This window comes from Hyaena hyaena, unplaced genomic scaffold (genome assembly GCF_003009895.1).
Source record: "Hyaena hyaena isolate Hyena2069 unplaced genomic scaffold, ASM300989v1 scaffold_4, whole genome shotgun sequence".
NCBI classification, from domain to species: domain Eukaryota; kingdom Metazoa; phylum Chordata; class Mammalia; order Carnivora; family Hyaenidae; genus Hyaena; species Hyaena hyaena.
This window is the reverse complement of record NW_024080636.1, coordinates 335,739-355,719: the sequence shown is the minus strand read 5'-3', so window position 1 is coordinate 355,719 and position 19,981 is coordinate 335,739. Positions and strand designations below refer to the sequence as shown.

Here is a 19,981-nt window from a genome sequence, read left to right as displayed (position 1 = left end):
GGGGGGGGGGGGGGGGGGGGGGGGGGGGAGTGTTGTCTGAGTCTGTGAAGAGCGTGTGGGGGCCTAGTGGGGTGACAAGGACACCCCGCACTTCAGGGACTGCTTGGGCAGAAGCCTGGGCACCCCTTCTCACCCCTCTCGAGTCAGTAACCTGGATGCAGGCAAACCGTCTAACTGGGCAGGGTTGGACAGGACTGGGGAGCAGTGGGCCCGGAACATTCCTTCCAGGAGATGGCGCCTCCATCATTATCACCTTCTTCATGGCAGCTGCTTGCACTGAGTGGCCTAGGTGCCTTCCTCCTCTGTCCTCACGGCCGCCAGGCGGTGAAGAGACGGGCACAGAGGGCTGACAGACCTGCCCGAGACTCACAGCCCGGAGCAGCAGGAGGCACGCCCACTCACCACTGCTGGGGGCCCTCGCTCAGGAGGCAAGGTCTAGGCTGCGGTGTTCAGCCTTGCCCAAGGCAAGGGGCCCTCTCACCTCCACCCTAGTCCCCAGCGGGAGCCCGTGGGCCTGCCATTTGTCAGCTGGGTTCTCGAGCAGGTGACCGGATCTGTCGTGGCGGCAGCGCTGGGCCCAGGAGAGCCACATTGCCCAAATCCCCTCTGTCCGAGGCTCCCCTCCACCTGGGGCCCCCCAGGGCAGCACTCTGGCTGCAGATCAGGCTGCAGTGATGTGAAACCACAATGCCCAGGGTTTCCAGAAAGGCCACAGGAGCCCCAGGACCCCTTCCCACCCCCCACCCCCCCACCTGGTGAGAGCAGAAACACATCACCCTGGACAGTGATCAGGTACTGGTCGGGATCTCCAGTACCATTCTCTCAACAGTCAGGAAATCTCCCTGGTGGGGCCTGGACTTCAGAAGGCTCCAGGGGGCCTGAAGTCCCTCTAGGAACCGGCTCATGCCTGTACTGCACACCCCGCCCACGTGTACCAGGACCCACATCTTTTCCCTAGTCCTGCTGGCCCAGATTTCTGGAATTCTCGATCATCTCGAGAGGGTGCCACGCCAGCTGCACCCATACCCCAGGAACTTTCTGTCTGCTGGCTGTTTGCCTGACCCTGGCCTCCAGCTGCCTCTCAGCGGCCTGTCACCACACAGGGGGAAAGAGGAGGGTGCGCCCTAGGCCTGGCCCCGTGCTGCCCTCTGGGGTGACAAGAGCTCACAGCTTCAGCTCCCTTCTCCAGTTCCATCCCCGCATCAGCCTGCTGTTACAGACCAGGAACCAGGGTCAGAAGGTCTGAGTGACAGCCTGGCTCGCCCCGTAAGGGTCAGCAGTGTCTGCCCCGACCCTAGGACCTCCTGCTCCCTACTACACAACCCCCACCCCCGTACCCGCCTGGCCTCTCTCCCTGCCTGGGCCCATCTTCGCCTCACCTGACCCGGTACCCGCCTTGGGATCCCCGAGGTGGCACACCGCAGGTGAGGCCCAGCGTCCCGTCCCTGCTGCTGCAGCCCGTGCCTGGCCGTTGTGGCTTGATGACAGCAGTTTCCTTGCTGGAGGCGGTCTCCTGCCCCCTCAGGCCGAGCACAGGCGGCAGTTCGTTGGCTACGCATAGGGACAGCCAAACTTGGCCCGGCCCCAGCTCTGGCCTTCACCTGGGCAAGGCTTCCCACCCCCACCTCTGCCCAGCTGGGTCACCTCGCTCAGGGCTGTGGCCTCCTGTCTGTAAAAACAGGTAGCCCAGTGGCAGTAAGGGCAGCCCCACCCTGCTGGAGGGTGCGGGGGGGCATGGGTGCCGGGGAACATGGGTGCCGGGGACGTGGGCGTGCTCGCAGCACAGGGGCCTGTCGGTGCCTGGCGCTCCGTGAACCACGCGCTTGTCTCCTTTTGGAGTCTCACCTGCTCCCTCCGGGTGGCAGGTGACCGTAAACAGTTCCCATACTCCCAAGGGACTGCTGGGCATTTTTGGTCGGTCACGATGGGAAATGGAGGAGTATGGTACAGGCAGAAAAGGGTGGCAAGTGCTCCCTACCGGGGGAACCCAGTGTCTCAAACCCAGTGTGGGCGTGGGGGGCTGGGAGAGGGCCCTGAATCCTGACTGTGCCTCAGAAACCCTGCCCCATTCACCTGCGAGTGGGCTCAGTACTCACCAGCCCTGGGGGTGGCCGTGGGGGGTGAAGGGCTCCTTGGGAGTGGGCACAGAGGCTGGACTCTGTGTGGCAGGCCACAGATGAGAAATTGGGGGCCCAGAGGAGACCCCCAAACAGTTATTGAGCAGCCTGGCCCCATGCCCAGTCCACCATTGCAAGGCATTCATTCTTTGTGGTGGGAATCACCCGCTCCGGGCTCCTTCTGAAGAGGGTGAAGGCATAAATCAGAGCCTGGCCGAGAAGAGCGCTAGGTGTCCAAGCATCCAGCATTCATACTGCTGGGGGAGGGGTGCATTCGGGGTCTCTGGGGGACTCCAGCTTAGCCTTTGCCTCCCCTGGGGCGCCGCCCTCAAGCCCAGCCCACTCGGAAGCCCCCCATCAGCCTGGAGAGAAATGTCCTGTTGGCCAGTCGACCTCCCGTGCAGGCTGTGAGGGCCCAAGTCCCGCTCCCGGTGCCTGACCGTGAACGTCAGTGTTCCGGGGTCTACGGCAGGGAGGGGCACGGGCGGGGCTGGGGTGCCAGGATGGAGAAGGAAGGAGAAACAGAGGAACACAGAGTCCAGCCAGGGTGAGGCTGAGGAAGCAGGAGGGCAGCATGAGCCTGTAACGACTCACTGGGCAGATTATTAATTATGAGCGGAGCAGCCAATGAGAGGAAAAGTCAAAAACGCAGCTTATTCTAATCCATGAACAGAATATGGTGCCAGTCCTTCTGCAAAGTGGACCGACCCAGACCCCATGCAGGCTCACTGCGCACACCCCCGTGGGGCCTACTGAGGCTCCCGCACTTCTAGCTTGTGGCTCCCAGCCTCTCAGCCTCTACCCCACGCTGCGGGTGAGAGCGGACAAGGCAGGCATGCAGGGGCAGCAGGGGCTGAGAGTAGCTCTGCCCGCCCCTGCCCTCCTCCCCTGCCACATCTGTGGACTGGTGGACTGGAGATCACCGTGAGATAAGCAAGGCCGGTGAGGCTGGGGCTCAGCACGGTCGGTCGGTCGGGCAGTGGCCTCGGAGAGAATGGAAACTCCCTTGAGGGGCTGGCGGGGGAGGTTGCTGTGAGAGAGTCCCCAGCCCCACCTCTCAGGGGGTGGAGGCGGGCAGGGCACCAAGATGGGCAGCAACTCCCTGGAGTCTGGACTCAAAGAAAGCTGGATTCAAATCCTGCCCCTTCTCCACCCCCCCACCCTCCATGCGATCCTGGGCAGGTCACTTAATATCCCTAGGCCTCTGAGTCCCCATCTGCGCTGTGGGACCATCCGAGCCCCTCACCTCATGGCGACGTACCAGGGTCACATCTAAAGAGCCTCAATATCGACCAGTCCTCTAAGCTCCTGAGCCAAAAGACGCCCTCCTCCCACCCCCCGTTGCCCAACTGTGCCTGGTGTCACGTGCAAGGCCCACTGGCGTGTTCTTCCAAAATGCACTCGGAACCCAGCCCCACTCCCCTCCTCCTCACTGGCCTCCCTCCTGCCCCCATTTTTTGTCTTGAAATTCTTTATTTTTGAACAAGAGTCCCTAGACTTTCTTCATTTTAGCTTATTTTATGTTTATTTTTGAGAGAGACAGAGACAGAGTGTGGGCAGGGGAGGGGCAGAGAGAGAGGGAGACACAGAATGTGAAGCAGGCTCCAAGCTCTGAGCTGTCAGCACAGAGCCTGACGCGGGGCTCGAACTCATGAACTGCGAGATCATGACCTGAGCCGAAGTAAGACTCAACCGACTGAGCCACCCAGGTGCCCATATTTTATTTTGAGAGAGAGAGGGAGTGCACACAAGAGTGGGGGTGAGGGGCAGAGGGAGAGAATCTTAAGCAGGCTCCACGCTCCATGCTGAGCTAGACGCAGGGCTCAATCCCATAACCTTGGATTCGTGACCTGAGCCGAAATCAAATCACACACTTAACCCACTGAGCCACCTAGGCACCCCTAGGGGCCCTACATTTTCATTTGACCCTGGGCCCCACAAATTCTGTCACTGCAAAGTCCCCACCAGGCCATGTTCCCCCGCCCTTCCCCCACCCCACTCAACCTCCTCCCACAAGACCCTCCCCCTTACCCCACCCACACCCCATTCTCGCTCAGAACGAGATCCAAACTCCCATCTGGGCCCACAGGCCCCGCCAGTCTGGTCCCCGAATCTTTGCTGCCCTCGCCTCCCTCGGTCTACTGGGCTCCGGTCACAGTCCCCACCTTTCCGTCTCAGGGTCCTCCCACTGGCTGCTCCTCTGCCTGGAATGTGGCTGCCTGCTCAGAGGGGGCCCTCCTGGCCCGCCAGCTAGAGCGGCTGTCCCCTCCCCAGCGCTCACGGCGGAAGTTAGCTGTCTCCTTGTTTACGTGTTAGTGGTCTGTCTCCCCCACCCACACCCTGGCGCTCAGAACATCAACAACAGGAGAGCAGGGTCATCGTAAGCCTGTAAGCCTCAGTCTCCGGTCACTGCTGCTCCCCCACCCCCACCGCCCCACCGGGACAAAGCCCGGCCCCAGCCCGGGCAGACATTCCGTAAACAACTGTTGCGTGACGACGGAACTTGCATGAGAGCTGACGACAGACTCTGAGTGATAAGTACCTAAGTACCGTCTACTCTGGGGCGGCAGGCCCGGCCAGTGCGTGCCCATACCTAGCAGGGTGTTCTCCCTCCCCCCACCTCTGTCCTCAGTGCTGCTGAGACCAGCGCAGGGCGTCTGGCAGTTCCAGCCCCTCCCACCGGGCTCCCCCAGCCTCCGGGGGGACAATGTACAAAGGGCCACTTCAGCTCGGAGCTTCAGCTCCATCTCTAGCCCACAGGCCTGAGGTGGGGGGAGGGAGGGGAGGATGCGCCCCAGCCCTCATCTGTCTTCATGGGACGTTCTCTAGCACAGGGCAGTAGGGTGACAGATTCAAGCTGTAGTGGAGAGAGGTTTTGTTCCAGGAGCCGCACCTTGAGGGGACGGGGAAATGCCCTTGCACAGCAGCGGGGGGGGGGGGGGGGGGGGGGGGGGGGGGGGAGCAGATGAGATGCATCAGCGCACGGGGTCTGGGTGCCTGTGCAGAGGTCGGTCCCCGTGTGCCCAGGCAGTAGGAGTGGAGTGGCGCTCCCCGATGTGTACGGGGCACAATTGGGGACATGCAACCCTTCGCTCAAGAGGCTAAAGTCCCCGCAGGGTTAAGGGAGAGAGAGGAGCAGACCGGACAGGATCTGAGCCAGGCTGGAGGGCAGAAGCCGGGGCTCAGAGTCTGCTCCCATCCTGCCTGGGACGCTCCGCCGCAAAACCAGGCACAGAGAACGCGCTCACACAGTGGCTCTCGAAACCTGAGCTGATAGCCTGAGACGTGACCATGGGAGTCATCCTGAATCTTCCCTCCTGCTGACCTCGCACTCCCCATCGCCAGGCCGGTCTACTCTACGGCTTGTCATCCTACCCGGTCCCCTGTGCCACTGTCCCGTGCCGCCTGAGTCACCACCCATGCTCACCTGGACAAGAGCAGAAGCCTTCCCAGGGAACGGGATGCCCGGCTTGAGACCCACGAGCCAAGCAAAAGCCACATCCGGGGCTGCTCTTCCCAGCTTGGAACACCTGCCCTCAGGCTAAAGTCCACATCCTTTAGGAGGCTCCAGGTTTCTGTGTGATCTTCCACTCCCTGCGCAGGTGGCCTCAGCAGACCACACTTGCCCAGGCTGAGGAAAGATGGGCTGCCTCACTCCGGCTGCCCCCCACCCCCCACCCCGAGCTCCTCACTCACACACTCCGCGGTGCTGCCCGACTCCCCTGGGGAACCCAGCACAGAGCCTGATGCAAAGGAGGTGCTGACCTTGGCCTGTTGAATGAATAAATGACCCCCTCAAATCCACACACCTGCACCTGCCGTCAGTGCTGCTGGGCTCTCGGGCCTCATCTGGGGTTTGGAAAAGTCTCGTCCTGCCTGGGCAGGGCACATCCGGATGAGGGGGCTCATGTACGTGAACTTGACGGGTCCCCTGCAGTGGGAGGGTAGTGGTGGAGAGCGGAGACACGGGGAAGGACTCCCGCCTTCAAAGCACGCTGAGCAGCAGGATGGCTGATGGTCCGGAGGAGACACAGGAAGGAAGGCGGGGAAACACAAGGTGACTGTGGTTCGCCCCCCCGGGTGCTCAGTGCCCAGCACCAGGCCTGGATGCTGCTGGGTAAAAGGAGGGGCTGGAAGCCTGGCTCTGCCCCCCCACAGCTCTGGAACCCCACTCTCTCAGAGGCAGAAACCAGGAGGCTGGTAACGCCCGTTTGCAGGGGCCTCGCGGGGATCTGGGGAAGCGATCTGCTCCTGGCCCAGAATCTGCAGCTCCGGCTCTCTGGGAACCCGGACAGCGTCATCCACCGCCTGCAGGAGAGGGGGGTCTGGAGCAGGTGCACCCGGTGAGCCTCTGTGGTGCGGGAACAACGAGCCCTTCCTCCTTCCCCTTCCCAATCCATCTCTGCCCACCCCTGCCTGCGAGCACCTGCAGCGCCCTTGGGTCAGGACCTGACTGTCTCCACCGGGGGGGACCCTCAAGAAGCCCTCACCAAAGAGCAGAGGGCTCCACGCAGGGCTGGAGGCACCGGGCCCCTGCTCCTTAATCTGGAACCGCCAATCTGTTCTTGCTCCTCTAATTAGTCTCTTCCACCTGGTAGATCCAGAGAGCATTCCGGAAAAGGGCTGCAAGGGCCCAAACGTCCCACTGAATGTGGGAAAGAAGAGAAAGGAACAGCAGGGACCAGGCCGTCACCATGAGGTGACAGAGTCATTCAGGGGCCAGGTGGCCAGGGTCCAGGCCACTAACTTAGCAATGCCACTAACTTCCCGGGAGAGCCTGAGCACCGAGTGAAGTGCTCCATCACATCTCACCATCACATGGCCATTTCACTGGTGGGGAAACTGAGGCCTGGAGAGGGGACAGGCCTTGCCCGAGGTCAGGCAGCAGCAAACTGTGGGGAGGGCCTGGCTCAGCACAGAGCAGGTGCATGCCGACGCTCAAGACCTCCCTCCTCGTTCCCGCCGGACCTCAGTTTCCCCACTGACCACCAGGGGCACAGACTTGATCTTCCAGCTTCCGGCCGACTTCGAACGTTCCAGTTTCCGGAAGGCCCACATTCTAGGTCTGCTGCTCTGTTTTCCTCCTCTAAGTTCCGTGATCCCCCTTCTCGGGTCTGGATCACAGGGTTCTACTTTCTGGGTGCTGTGTTCTGGTGCCTGGCCCCCAAGTTCTCCTCGGAAAGGTCTGGAGCCCAGGCCCTCCTGCCTGCCAGGTTGTGTTCTCCAAGCCAACACACTTCATTTTCATTCCCTGTGTTCTTTCCCTGCCCCCAGCAGTCGGGCGCCCAGCCCATCCCCTGGGCGCCCACCACCCGGAGGTGCTTCAGATCATCAAGCAGATGGCCAGGCCGCAGGGGATACTGGAGAGCATCCTCACAGCTGGGCAGGAACACCCTTCCCCATCCTTCCCCGTGTCTCCAGGACCACCTTTCCGACCACTCCCGGTCCCGCGGGCCTCTGCCCTCACCACTCTGCACTTGGCACTTCCCAAGGACAGAGACCTCGGGTCATCTTCCTGTGGGGTCAGGGTCTGGTACCTCCTTAGTGGGTGTCTGATAAACACTTGCAAGAATGAATTAACCAGGTGTGCCCGGGGTCTCGGCAGGATTACACACTGTCACAGCCTCAAAGACGAGTGTTCACATACGACGGAGATGCTCACGCTGCGCGTACGCGCAGGTGCTGTGCACAAAACACGTGCTCAAAAACACAGACACATCACACCCTGAAGTCAGCAGACCCGTGCCCCTGGCACCTAGCCTGGGCCCTGGCACTTGCTGGATAACAGCTGAACGAATGAACAAGAGCTCTATACGAGATACACGGAGGAGACGGAGACTGAATCCTGACCCAGGACCAAGGCTCAGCTGTGATTACCAAGACCATTTCCACAAGGTCGAACTTGACTCCATTGTAGGAGGACCCTCTTAGAAGGGCACTTTGGGGCCGGAGTCAGGAAGGAAGGCAGTCACCAGTAATACGCACCCGCTGGGCACCCGGATGGAGGTGAAGCAAACAGCCCCAGGGTCACCTCTGGGTGGGACAGGCGGAGGGCGGGGTGGCTTTCCAGGGAAGGCGAGGGCCCTGGGGCCTAACCCACACCACAGGAAGGACGTCAGAGGTTTGCATGGGGTTCTCAGGATGTTAAATCCCTGTAGCCCCAGGTCTGGACTCTTGCTGACCCAACTTTCGAGAATGAGAGACACCCAAGCTGTTTGCCAGAGGCGCACCTGTTCTGTGGGCTGTGCCTGGGACCAGGGTCCCTCTGGAAGCCACCCACACGTGATGACCCCTGAGCTCACGAATGGGGAGCTGGCTGTGCTCAGGGCACCTTTTCTTAGACCTCTCTCCTTTACATCATAACCACTTTTCTGGTTATAAAGGTTTCACCTACGACCCAGGGAATTTGAACATCACAGCAAAAGCAGGACAATATCACCCACCATCCCCGGGGCTAACGTTCCGCCCTAAGTTCTCACAGACTTCTTTCCCTGCGCGCCTTTTTACTGGAATGAACTATCAATGTGGATTTCCCGCCAGCTTTTGGACAGCAAGCATTTTCTCTAAGGAGCTTTGTCCACATGGGAAGGGAAGACAGAGTGCAGACCTGAGCCCTGGGGACTTTGCTCTCCTGGGCTTCTTCCCATTCCCTCCCCCCGCCCCCTCCCGGACCTGACCTGGATCCAGCAGAGAAATGCTTCAGCTGGGGACCCGAGTGGGGGAGGGGTGCAGCCACAGAGCCCCAGGGTGTCCTCTTATAGGCCACAAAGGGACTACCAGCCACTCTCCGTGGTGCTCTAGGTCAGGCCCGAGCACCTCGGGCCTCAACGTTCCCTCTGTGAAATGGGCATGTTTGGCTAGCTATATGGCCTCAAGGCTCCCCAGCCTGGTCCACTCCACTGGCATCTCCGACTGGGCCCTGCATTATATAACCAGCCCCTCAAGGATCTCAGCATCCTGTGAGGCCGACGGATGAAAATCCTGGCAGGGTGGATCGGCCTGGCCTTGACCTGGGAGGCAGGCAGGACTTCCCAGAGAGGTCTTAAAGGATGAGCCAGCACCTGCCAGGAGAGGAGGGGAAGCATCTGCAAAGGCCCGGGGGCAGGGAAGGGGAGGGCCTGGTAGGCGGAAAGCCAGCACCTGGATTTCCAGTCTAGATTTCCCCCTCCCCAAGCACCAGTGCCGGGAGGCAGACCACAGATTCTGTTACGCACCCCCCCCCCCGCCCCACTGGTGGATGTAGGACCACTGCTCATACTCAGATACGCCCTCGAACACTTGTGACAGCAATAACATGCCAGGCCCTGCAGCAGTCCCGGACCCCCCTGAGAGGGGGCTTGGCTGGGGGTCCTTTGGGGCCAAGCCCTGCCATTTAATGGTTCTAACAGTGGTCATCCCTCACAGACCCACTGCCCCCTTCCCTGGACCTCTCAGCCACAGGGGAGACTTACACCCTCTGCTCTTCACCTTGGACATGGCAGGTGTGACCTTGGACCCATCACCTACACGCTGTGGGTCTTGGCTCAAAGACTGAAGACTGATCTGGGCTGTTCCAAGGCCCAGATGGGACCAAAGGGCAGATGGCTCTGCCTCCACTGACCAAAGGGGCTCCCAAGAACCTACTATGTGCCAGAGCCCCCAGCACGTACCTCTTTGTTTCTCTCTCCCGCCAGCCTAGAGGAGTGATCTCTTCCCATCACTGCCCCTTACAGACACAGAGAGCCCCTGGGGGCAGGTTTTCTGACTCCGGGATGTGGGCATAGGTGAAAATGTAGAGCCAAACCTCAAGCTTCTGCTAGAAACAACTGAGATCACGTGTTATTGCTTTATAAACTGTAGAGTGCACCCATTAATTTTCTCGTGTAACGGGCAAGGCTCCATCCTGTAGGACCCCTCCTGGCTGTGTGACCCTAGCAAGTCACCCGCCCTGTCTAGGGCTCAGCTTCCATTGAATGAAACAAGGATTACATTAGCACCACTTCCCAGGGCTCCTGAGATACTGAGATGAAATCAAGCAAGAAAGCAACCAGCAGCTCGCTCCCATCCCAGCCATAAATGAGTTCTGACCGTGAATATTCAGTCCTCAGAGGTGGCTGGGAAGGAGCCTTCTCAATCTTTCACCCCAACCCGCCAATCTGCACTGCTCCCAGAAGTGGCCCTCACCCATCACATGCCCGATTGCCATTCAATAAAGTTAAGAAACGGTTATTGAATGCCTTTTCCATGTTAGGCAAGGTGCCAGCCCCCAGAGAGTGCCTGTGTGCCCGGCCTGGAAGTCCACCTGTCATCGGCAGCCCTCCCTCGTCCCCCCTTCCCCGGCTACCATCGCTCACCCACCACGATGCACCCAGGCTGTGTGCCAGGCCCGGGCTAGCAAGAGTGGCGCCACGAGCGATTCGTCCCGAGTATTAAACAAGCTATGTGGGGTCTGTGGCCAGCTGGGACCTGCTTCCAGAAAGGAACAGCAGCAGCAGGTGCCTGGATAAAGGCAAAGTGGGGCGTGGGGGTCAACGTGGTGGGTGCAGAGCTGGGTTAGGGTAGCAGGGGTGGGGGAGCAGAGGCTGAGAACACAAGTGGGGCAGGGTCACAGGGATCCGGGTTCAGGGCAAGGGAGTCTATCAAGGCAGCCTGGACTCCACTGGGCGGGGCAGTGGTCCTGGGAGTTCGTGGGCCTCTGTATCCCCAGGACAGCATTTTAAAACCTGGGTTTCCAGCCCCCTCTCCCGAAGCGGGATTCTGACTCAGCGGGGTGTGCCGGGGCCTGGGAAATTTGTATTTTCCCCACGCCACCCAGGTGAGGCTGCTTCCAGAGACAGAGGCCCAGGACCATGGGAAAGAAGGGAGTGGCAATCAGGGCTACAAGGAGGGTGGCCTGGAGGCCAGGACACCACCAGTGACGTGGCTGTCTCAGGCATCTGGGCTTAAGAGACCACTCCCTTCTCAGTAACTGAAGGGCCTATCTGAGGGGCCCCATGAGGCTCTGGGGTCCTACAGACTGGATGCAATCCCAGCCTTGCCACTTCCTGGCCCTGAGCCCCGGGCCCCAGGCACCCTCAAACTGCCAAATGGGGATAATAGTAGTACCTACTTCGAGGGAAGTTAGGAGGCGTTGCTAGGATAATGCAGACAAAGTGCTTGGCCCCGCGCCCGGCACATAGTAAGTGCTCGATAAATAGCAGCAAATTATTATGACTCAGAGGTCGAGGTGGGGTAGAACAGCCTGGGAAGTCATCCATTACGGGTCTCTGTCAAGCAGAATCCTGGAGACTGCCTCTGGCTGCCCTCCCTCACTCAGACCCCCATCTAGGCTGCTGCTTCTGGGAAGTCCCCAGCCTGCCAGGAGAGGCCACCTGGAAGGCAGGACCGAGGAGGTTCATGTCAGCGTGGCCTCGGGCCTCCCTTCCTGGCCCTCCCCCTGCCCCTCCCCGGGGATTCCTACCTCAGTGGGAACCAAAGTCTAGAGCCAAACAGGCTCTGAATTCATAAAACAATGGAGATTCGGTGCATGAATGATTCTTATCTCCGACTGTATTTTTCTAGAAATAAAAATGAAAATAAGCCGGCCAACAGGGGAATTTCCACTTGAGGTGGTGGAAGAAAAAGTATTTGGGGACCTTGTTAACTTCCTGGGTTACAGGCAGGGCTGTGGGCCCATGTCAGCCCCACTCTAGACCACAGGAGGGTGGCCCACTACTCTCCTGCCAAGCCTGCCTTCGGCGCCGCCAAAAGCCTCACTCCCCCTTCCGGCAGGCGTGGGAAGCGGGGTCCCTGTGACCACCCCTCACGTCTGAGGCTGCCCCCTGAAGGGTCAGTCTCCTCCCACAGGGACGGATGGTGGGGAGGAATGAGTGGAAGAACAGGGCTGCTCCCTAGGGCTGAGAGTCATTCACTCATTCATTCATTCATTCATTCATTCGAGCTGCATGAAGCAAGAGAATAGAACCTGGTGTTTCAGACCCGTCTGGACCATTTCTCAGAGCTCTGTCAGGCTAATGCTTGGGACCCAGCTAGGTCATTCTGTGCAGACAGCCCAAACGAGGCCAAGGTCAAGGGGATCTAGAGCAGGAGTGACGCAGGGTCAGAGGTGCAGAGATTCCCAGAAAGGGAGAACACCAGCCCCCCTTCGCCTCTGCCCTCCATCTCACCCTGCGCACTTATTCACAGTGGTCTCTCATCCTGGCTTCAGCCTGTCCGATGCCGCCCTCTCTCAGCTACAGTATGGCCTGGCAGCTCCCCAAGTCTCTGGAGCCTTCTCTCCTTATTCAAGCAGCATTTATTAAGCACCTACTGAATGCCTGGGTGCTAAAGCTGGCAGGTACCAGCTCCCATTGTGAGATGGTGAAGCTGTCGGTAGCCTCAAATGAGCCTCGCTGGGAGATTTAGACCATAGAAATCTGCCAACGCTGTGTATCAGGTACCTTTTCCTCCCAGAGAGCCTGCTGCCAGTACACCACTGCCCCCTGCCCGCGCAATGGACACAGAAAGGCAGGCACCTGCCTATAGGGACTCACAGACAGAAAAGGAAGAACAATAGCCTACCGGAGAAGGCTGTGTAGTCTTCTAGGAGGTAGAGGTGAGCTCGGAGACCCATTCTGGAAGAGGGGGCGTTAATGCCCACTAGAAACTGAACCAAGCTATTCAGGTAGCTCTAGTATGCAGCATTCCCATTTTAGAGGCAAGGAAACAGAGGCACAGAGAGGCAGAGTCGCTAGCCCACAGGCACACGGTAAGAAGCGGAAGAGTTGAGACTTGAACCTGGGCCACTGGATCTGGAACCCTTGCTTTTAACTTCTGCATTTGACTGTCCTCTGGTGCAATTATTGCAACGCCCCCCAACCCCCTGCCCCAAAGCAGCCAGCCCGGGGCTGTGCAAGACCATGGATGTCCGGTGGTATTTGCTGCCCAACTAGATTCCATTCTCCTGGGGGTCAGTTCTGTGTCCTCTCCACCCAGCTGCCCACAACAGTGACCCTCACAGGAGGACACCGTGTTTGTTGGTCTCAATGTCTGAGGAACCTTCTGGAAGGGAGCCCTGGTCCCCATGTGCAGGGCTAGAGCTGACTAGAAGGAGGGGGTGCCTCGTGCAGTATGGAGAACAAAGAGGCTTTGGCTTTGGGGAAAACAGCAGGGTCCGTTGAATGCCATGGCTAAGGTGCCCGTGGGGGCACACAGAGGCTGTCTGTGCAGAGCACCCTGCCCCAGCCACTGCCCACTGCTTCTCTCTTCTTCCAGAATAGCATGAGGACACAGACATGCAGTTCCCCCAACTCTTGGCTTCCCCAGGTCCCATCCAGCCCTCACAAGATCCTCACCACCACCCAGGAAAGTGAGCCTTGCCCACCAGCTGACATCAAAGTCCCCGTTTTCCAGGTAAAAATGCCGACACAGCAGCCCAAGGATTTCCTGAGTCCTTCTCAGGTGCTGGGCACCCTACACTCACCATTTCGTGCAGACCTCTCCACAACGCTCAACAAATGAGGAGCCTCCCCATTTGACAGATGTGGAAACTGAGACTCAGAAAGCGGCCTTCCTGGGGGCGGTCCAGCCACCAGCAGGTGTGGGCCAAGCAGCCCTGACCACAGTAGAGGCCCTGGGCAGACTCAGGAGAGGCTGCCCAGCCAGATGGCAGCGCTCCCGGCCCCATCAGCTGCTCACTGTCCTTGGGAGCTCGTGCCAGCTTGCTGGGATGGCCTGACAGCTCACCTCCACCTGGCCCTCCTTCCCTTCAGCTCTGGCACTGCGGCCACCTCACTGTTCACATGGGTCACTCCCGTGCTTGGCCAGCCCCCACTTCCACCTCTCCGCCCCGACCAGGTGCTCACCCCTCTGAGCCTCTGCTCATGCCATTCCCTCTCCCTAGAGTGCCCTTCCCTCCAGTACTGAGCAAGCAAACTCTTCCAGCAAGTTCTCTCTCCTCCTTGGGCTGGCAGAACCTCTTCCAAACTTTCGGAGGTCCCTGTGTGTATCTCCTTAGCACTGGGAGGCCTGGATCTTCAGTACCTGCCCCGAGAGAGGACCCACCAGTGTCCACAGCTCCCCATCAAGGCAGGTCTGGACTGGTGTCCCAGGAATGGCAAGGAGTGCTATGGGGATGGGGGCAGTGCCAGTTCTGGGGGACCTTAGAGGGATCTCTCTGGGGTAGTACTCCTGCCCACACGCCTTCCAGGGAGTCTTCCAGAGCCAGGAGTGTCACCCGACCTCAGGCTACCAGGGCTGGCGGAGACCCATCTCTTGCTTCCCGTGGCACCCCAGCTCAGGCCCACTGTGCCCACTTAACACCCAAGCGCACTCCCCTCCCCACCCCCGCTTCCAGAACTCACTATTTGCAGATATTTATAGCGCCCTCCCCCAGCCAGGTTCCCTCCCCCGCCCTGGGCAGTGCAGGGAAAAGAGCGGGAGCCTCCCCCCCCCAAACCCCGCCTAAAGGACTAGGGGTGCTCTCCCCACGCCCCTCAGCCTGGTCCCCACAAGCAGCCACAGTCCCAGCCTCCGCACCCGCCCCGCTACCGGACAGCGCCTGGGCCTCCGTAGCCGCAGCCCAGGGTCTGGGGGTGGGGAAGGCGGGCGCTGAGGCCTCCCACCCCCAGCCCCGCGCCGAGCCGGAGGTTTGGGGGTGGGGGCACAGCGCACAAAGCGCCGCCCGAGCCCCGCGCCGCGGGGACGCCCCCCGCCCAGGCCGGGGGAGGGGATCGAAGGGATGAGGCTTTGCCCTCCGGAGCGGGGGAAAGCTCCGCGGAGCAGCCGGGTTGGGGGAGGGGGCGCCGGAGCTGAGTAGCCTCCCCGGCATCCCGCCCCACCCCCGTCTCAACGCCCTCCAAGCCCCCCCACCCCGGCCCAGCGCTCCCGCCCCTGTCCCTAGGGTCACGCTCAGGGAGGGGGCCGTGGGAGCCGTGACTGGGGGCGCCGCGAGCGCGGAGGAGGCGGCGCGGCGATGGAGGCGGAGGGCCCGGAGCGCGGGGATGGAGGGGCTGCGGCGCGGGGCCCCCGGGACGCCGGGGTCAACTCACCCATCGCCCGCTGGGTCTCAGCAGCGGCGGCAGCAGCGGCGGCGGCGGCTCCGCGGCCCCCGGGGCCCCCGGCGGGGAGATGCTGGCGTCCGCCGCAGCCTCTCGCCCCATCCCGGGCTCCGGCGGCGGCTGCGGCGGGCGCCCGGCATCGCGGGCGGCACTGCCCCGGCCCGGCCCCGATCCCCGCCCCCCGCCCCCACCTCCACCCCGTCCCGCTGGCCCGGCGCGGCCGCCTGGCTGCACCCCGGGGCCGCGGCGGGGGGCCGGCGAGCGGACGGGCGCGGGGGAGGGGCCCCCGGGAGGCACGCGGGGTAGGGGTGCGGAGGCGAGGCCCGAGCGCGGCGCGCAGAGGTGCCCGCTCCCGCCGGGCTTGGCGGCTCCGGCCCCCGCCCCACCCCCACCGGAGCCCCCTCCCCTCCGCTCGCAGCGCCGCGCTCGGCCGGGGGGCGCCTCCGGCCGCAGGCTAGGGCCGCCGCTGCTCCTCGCCTCCCGCGTGTGCGATCGTGTGTGTGTGTGTGTGTGTGTGTGTGTGTGTGTGTGTGTGCGCGCGCGCGCGCGCGCGCGCGCCCCTGCCTGTGACCATGCGTGCGCCAGCCCACGGCCGGGTGCGTCCTGAGCCGCTGTGTCTGCGATGAGAGGCGGGGCGGGTCAGAGAGTGTGTGTATGCCTGGCGTGTGCGCGGGTCCGCGTGTCCGCTTCTGTGTGCTGTGCGTGGATGTGTGCATGGGACTGTGTGACCTACAGCTCCCGGGAGTGCATGGGCGTGTACATCTGTGTTATGGTGTGTGCCCGGATCCGGAGGCTGTTCCTGCGTGTACCTGAACCGTGATTGTGTGCACATATCCGTGGCCGTGTGGAGAGGCCTCTGGCGCCTGGGTGCGTGCAGGGCAGCTGTGCTTATGTGTACACCCATCTATGCTCGTGTGCAGAGGCCTGGACTTCTGTTGTGGTGCGTGCACAGCACCACACCGCGTCTACACAGGTCTCTGTGTCCGTGCGGGTCGCCAGTGTATACCGCCTGTGGGCCACGGGCGTTTGTCCGCCTGTATCCTTCCGACTCCCTCCATCCCGCTATAGGCCCAGAGTCATCGTAGTCCCAAGGTCCGTAGCCCGGCCCACCTCTTGAGTCTCCTCTCCTGGCATCTGGCCACCAGCGGTTCTCCAAGCGCCCACCACTTCACACCCTGGATTCTCATGGTCTTGCTCCGGGCTCCCAGGCGGCCTCCACGCGCTTCCCGCCCTTCTGGAAGTTCCTTCCGCTCAGGGACTCCGGCCTGAAGCAATCACTTCCGCCCTGCGTGCGGGGCACCCTGGGTATACAGCGAACACGGCGGGCGCTGAACCGTAGCGAAGGTGCATGGGGAAGGCAGGGAGACGCCTCAGAAAGCCAGGTCCCGTCAAGTGTCCTCAAGGGTGGTCCCACTGGTCATTGCTAGACCTCTGGAGCTGCCTCTGGCTGGGCTTCCTGCCCTACGTGCCCTATACCATCTGTCCTTGCCAAGCAGCCAGTGACTCCTCTCCAGCGTTGATCTGAGCAGGTCGAATTCCCCATGACCCCTCAATGGTTCCCATGTGCCCGCAGCTTAAGCTCAGTGCCTGGGTAGGGCAGAAGGAGGCCCTGGTGACCTGGCTCTGTCCCTTCTGCAGCCTCACCCCCACCTCTCCTCTCCCTGGAGATTCCCTCTAAGCCAACAGGAGGCAAACTATATTCTGTAACGACCAGCTAGTCAATACTTTAGGCTCTGCTGCCCTCAGAGGTTTCTGTCTCAACGACTCAACTCTGCCCCCATAGAAGAAAATCAACCATAGACCATATGCAAAGGAACCAACGTGGTGGTGTTCCAATAAAACTTTATTTAACGACGCGAAATGTGAATTTCATGTGACTTTCCTGTGTTCTGAATTCTTCTTCTTTCTTTTTCCTAATCATTTAGGAAATCACTCCTAGCTGGCACCTCTCGAAACATATCCCCGTACCCTTTGTACTGTCCGTATGACTCACTTGCTTCAGGTATTGTGTCACTGCCTGCAAATGCCATCTGTCCTACCCCCAAATGTCAGCATCTTCTTCCTTACCTGCTCCTCCAGCCGTCTCTCTGCCCTTTCTTCTCCATCTCCAACAGAATCCTCACTACTGCTCGCACAGGCTTACCTCCACCTCTCCATGCCTCTCCCTGTGCCTCTGCCTGGGGAGTCTTGTCATCTGGAAAGGACCATCGCCAAGACGCTTTCCTTGCCCTTGACTTCCCCCGGGAGAATCTGCTCTTCCTCCCCTGGCCTCCTGCAGCAACGCAGGCATCGCCCCCTGGCCCATGAGAGAAGCACTGTTTCAGGTCTGGCTTGCTCTGGGCGTCTCCGAAACCTCGACGCTGACCCATGAGCACCAAGCTGGGAACAAGGCACCATAGCCCTCAGTTTTCACAGCTGCCATCCAAGGGTGCCCGAGGTAACCAGAGGGAGGCCCTGGAGCCTGGAATCACACCCGGGTTGGCCGGACTCTCCCATTCGCTCTCTGTGCCAGGGTGCCCCCAGTGAGCAGCCGGCAGCATCCATCTCTCACCTAGTATGCATTCTTTCTCCCCGTGATGAGCTGGGGCTCCCCTCCCTCCCAACACTATGAGCAGAGAAAGTCCTGATCAAGACCTGAGCCACAAATACGCCTTTTTGTCCCTTGACATTTTGTAATACATAGGTGACAGCTATACACAGGGCAAATTTGAAAATTACTGAAAGACGTCCAGTGGAAAAGTAAGCCTCCAGCCTCAGCCCCGGGCACTCATTTTCCCTCATGACATTTTTTTTTTTTGGATGCAGTTCATTTGATGTGAAGCCATTTTGTTGTGACCTAAAAATGAATCCATTACATTTATAGCTTGTCTCCCTTTTGTTTTGTTTTTTTTTTTAAATAAGGTGTGAAACAGATGTTTCCTCCCTTCCTTGAGCCTCCGGGCCCTGCCTGTGGTGTGGCGTGAGAAGTAAGAGGAGGGTCCCACCGCTTGGGGGTAACTGGGTTCAGGAACCAGAGAGATCGGGCTTGGGTCTGGGTCTTCTTGTGTAAATGGTTTATCTCTCAGTTTTCCTCATCTGTGAAATGGGGATAAGGAAGCCTCCCTTCTAAAGGTGCTTAGAAGGTGAAATGGGTCTCTGTACATAAGGTGCCCTCCTCAGGGCCCACCAGCCACACTGTCTTAGCACCAGGACCACAGGGCCACTGTCCCTGGAGCACCCAGTATAGGGCTGGGTCCCACGGAAGGCACTCAATAAATACTTGCCAGAAAAAAAAAAAAAAAAAAAGGAATGAATGAGGGCCATCCATGTACATCTTACCTGTCCTTTTAAAAACTACAACAACAACAAAAAACAGTGGCTGTTCATTTTGACCTGTCTGAAATGGCCACTTTAGGAAAGCTGTGTCCCCAGGCCCTGCTTCCTTCACTAGGGCACCCCCACCCACATGTGGGGGCTCTGAAGCCCGTGCAGGGGTAAGGGACGCCACAGGGCACTTGTGTAGATGGACAAGTGTGGGGTTGCCCTGCACTGCGGGGAGCTGGCTGGGTCAGACTCTGGTGGCCACCCCCTCGCACCCCCCCCCCCACTGTGCTCCACCCTCCCCCCAGCTCCGTCTTTGTTCTCCTGACCTTTCTAGATTCCAAGCTTCTTGTGAGGCCACAAGGGAGGCAGCCTCGGCGGAGCCATACCAAAGTCGGCCTCCGTCTGCCCCATGCGCTCTGGCAGTCTCACAGGGGTGGGGGCTGTGCGTGGCCAGCCTGTCCTCCCTGCCCCACAGAAATGATGACTGACTGGCTCAGTCACACACAAGTGGCCGAAGGCAAAGCCAGCAAACCAGGCCCCACGCCGCCACCCTCCCTATACCAGGAGCCCATCTCCGAGAGAGCTGGCTAGGAGGGGAGACACCCCTCTGTTTCTTCTCCAGCATTTAGGGAGGTCTGGCATCCAGTAGGTGCTCAGCAAGTGGAGAAGCAGAATACTGGCGTGATTAATCCAGCTCTGAGGTGTGCCGCAGTCATTTCAATGCCCCAAGCCTCCGTTTCCTTATCTGTAAAATGGGGATAATCACCACCCACCATCACGCTGGTATCAGTGGAATCCAGACCCCACCCTCCGCTCCCTCCTCTCTCACTTCTGGTCTATGTAAAGCCACAGAAAGGGATGTGGGGAAGAGCGGAGTGGGGGTGGGGGTGGGGTTGCTAGGTGGTCCTCCTTCCCCACCCCCTCCTTTAGGACTGACAAGGAAGCCAGTGGGCCCCTGGAGCTGAAAGAAGCCCAGATACAAGATTAGCCAGCTCGGGGCGGTGTCACCTTACAGCTCTGCAGTCCTTTCACCTGGGGCCGATTTGGCTCAGTGAACAATTGCTGGGTCTGTTATCCCTTTCGGAGGTTGCTGCCTGGCCCATGGGAACCACATTCCTCCCTCCCTGGGTCATCTCACTCCTGGCTGGCCCTGGGTCCCCGAGGTGAGGAGTCCCTGACCCCTGTTGAGGGCCAAGCGCCGGCCCTTGCCAAGGCTCCTGGCAGACAGGGAGCACGGCGGTGCCGCAGGCAGGGTGAGCTGGCTCAAAGCCTTTGGCTTCTTCATCTGCAGAATGGGCTGGAGGGTGGCCGCCTGACTGCACGTGGGTGCCAGCAGAGGTATTAGATACACGTTCGGTCCCCTCCCTTGTCTATCACCTGCTGGGCAAGTGCAGACCCGGCCTCCTGCCCCGCCCCCACCTTCACCTACCTGCACTCCATCCCCTCCTTCGTAAATGAGCCCTTCCCAAACGCACCCTCAGGCCGCTCTCCCAAATGCTTGCAGTTTCTCTGACCTTTCTCCGCCCTGCACCTTAGGGTATATTA

The 19,981-nt window shown here is 60.3% G+C and overlaps 1 protein-coding gene across 5 annotated transcripts in view; it reads right to left on the bottom strand.

Annotated features, from left to right (window-relative positions):
• Window positions 1–15,297, bottom strand: part of MGAT3 (beta-1,4-mannosyl-glycoprotein 4-beta-N-acetylglucosaminyltransferase) — a 31,350-nt gene extending 16,053 nt beyond the window's left edge. The window contains exons 1-2 of one of the 5 annotated variants that reach the window (XR_005529000.1): window positions 4,283–4,536; window positions 3,931–3,967 (exon numbers count right to left, since the gene is read on the bottom strand). The gene's annotated coding sequence lies outside the window, so the exon portion shown is untranslated. Of the gene's footprint in view, window positions 1–1,379; window positions 1,553–3,930; window positions 3,968–4,282; window positions 4,537–5,926; window positions 6,502–15,124 lie in introns of those variants that run through there. The other 4 variants (XM_039235818.1, XM_039235847.1, XM_039235828.1 and 1 more) reach the window with 4 other exon arrangements.
• Between the last annotated feature and the right edge of the window lie 4,684 nt (window positions 15,298–19,981).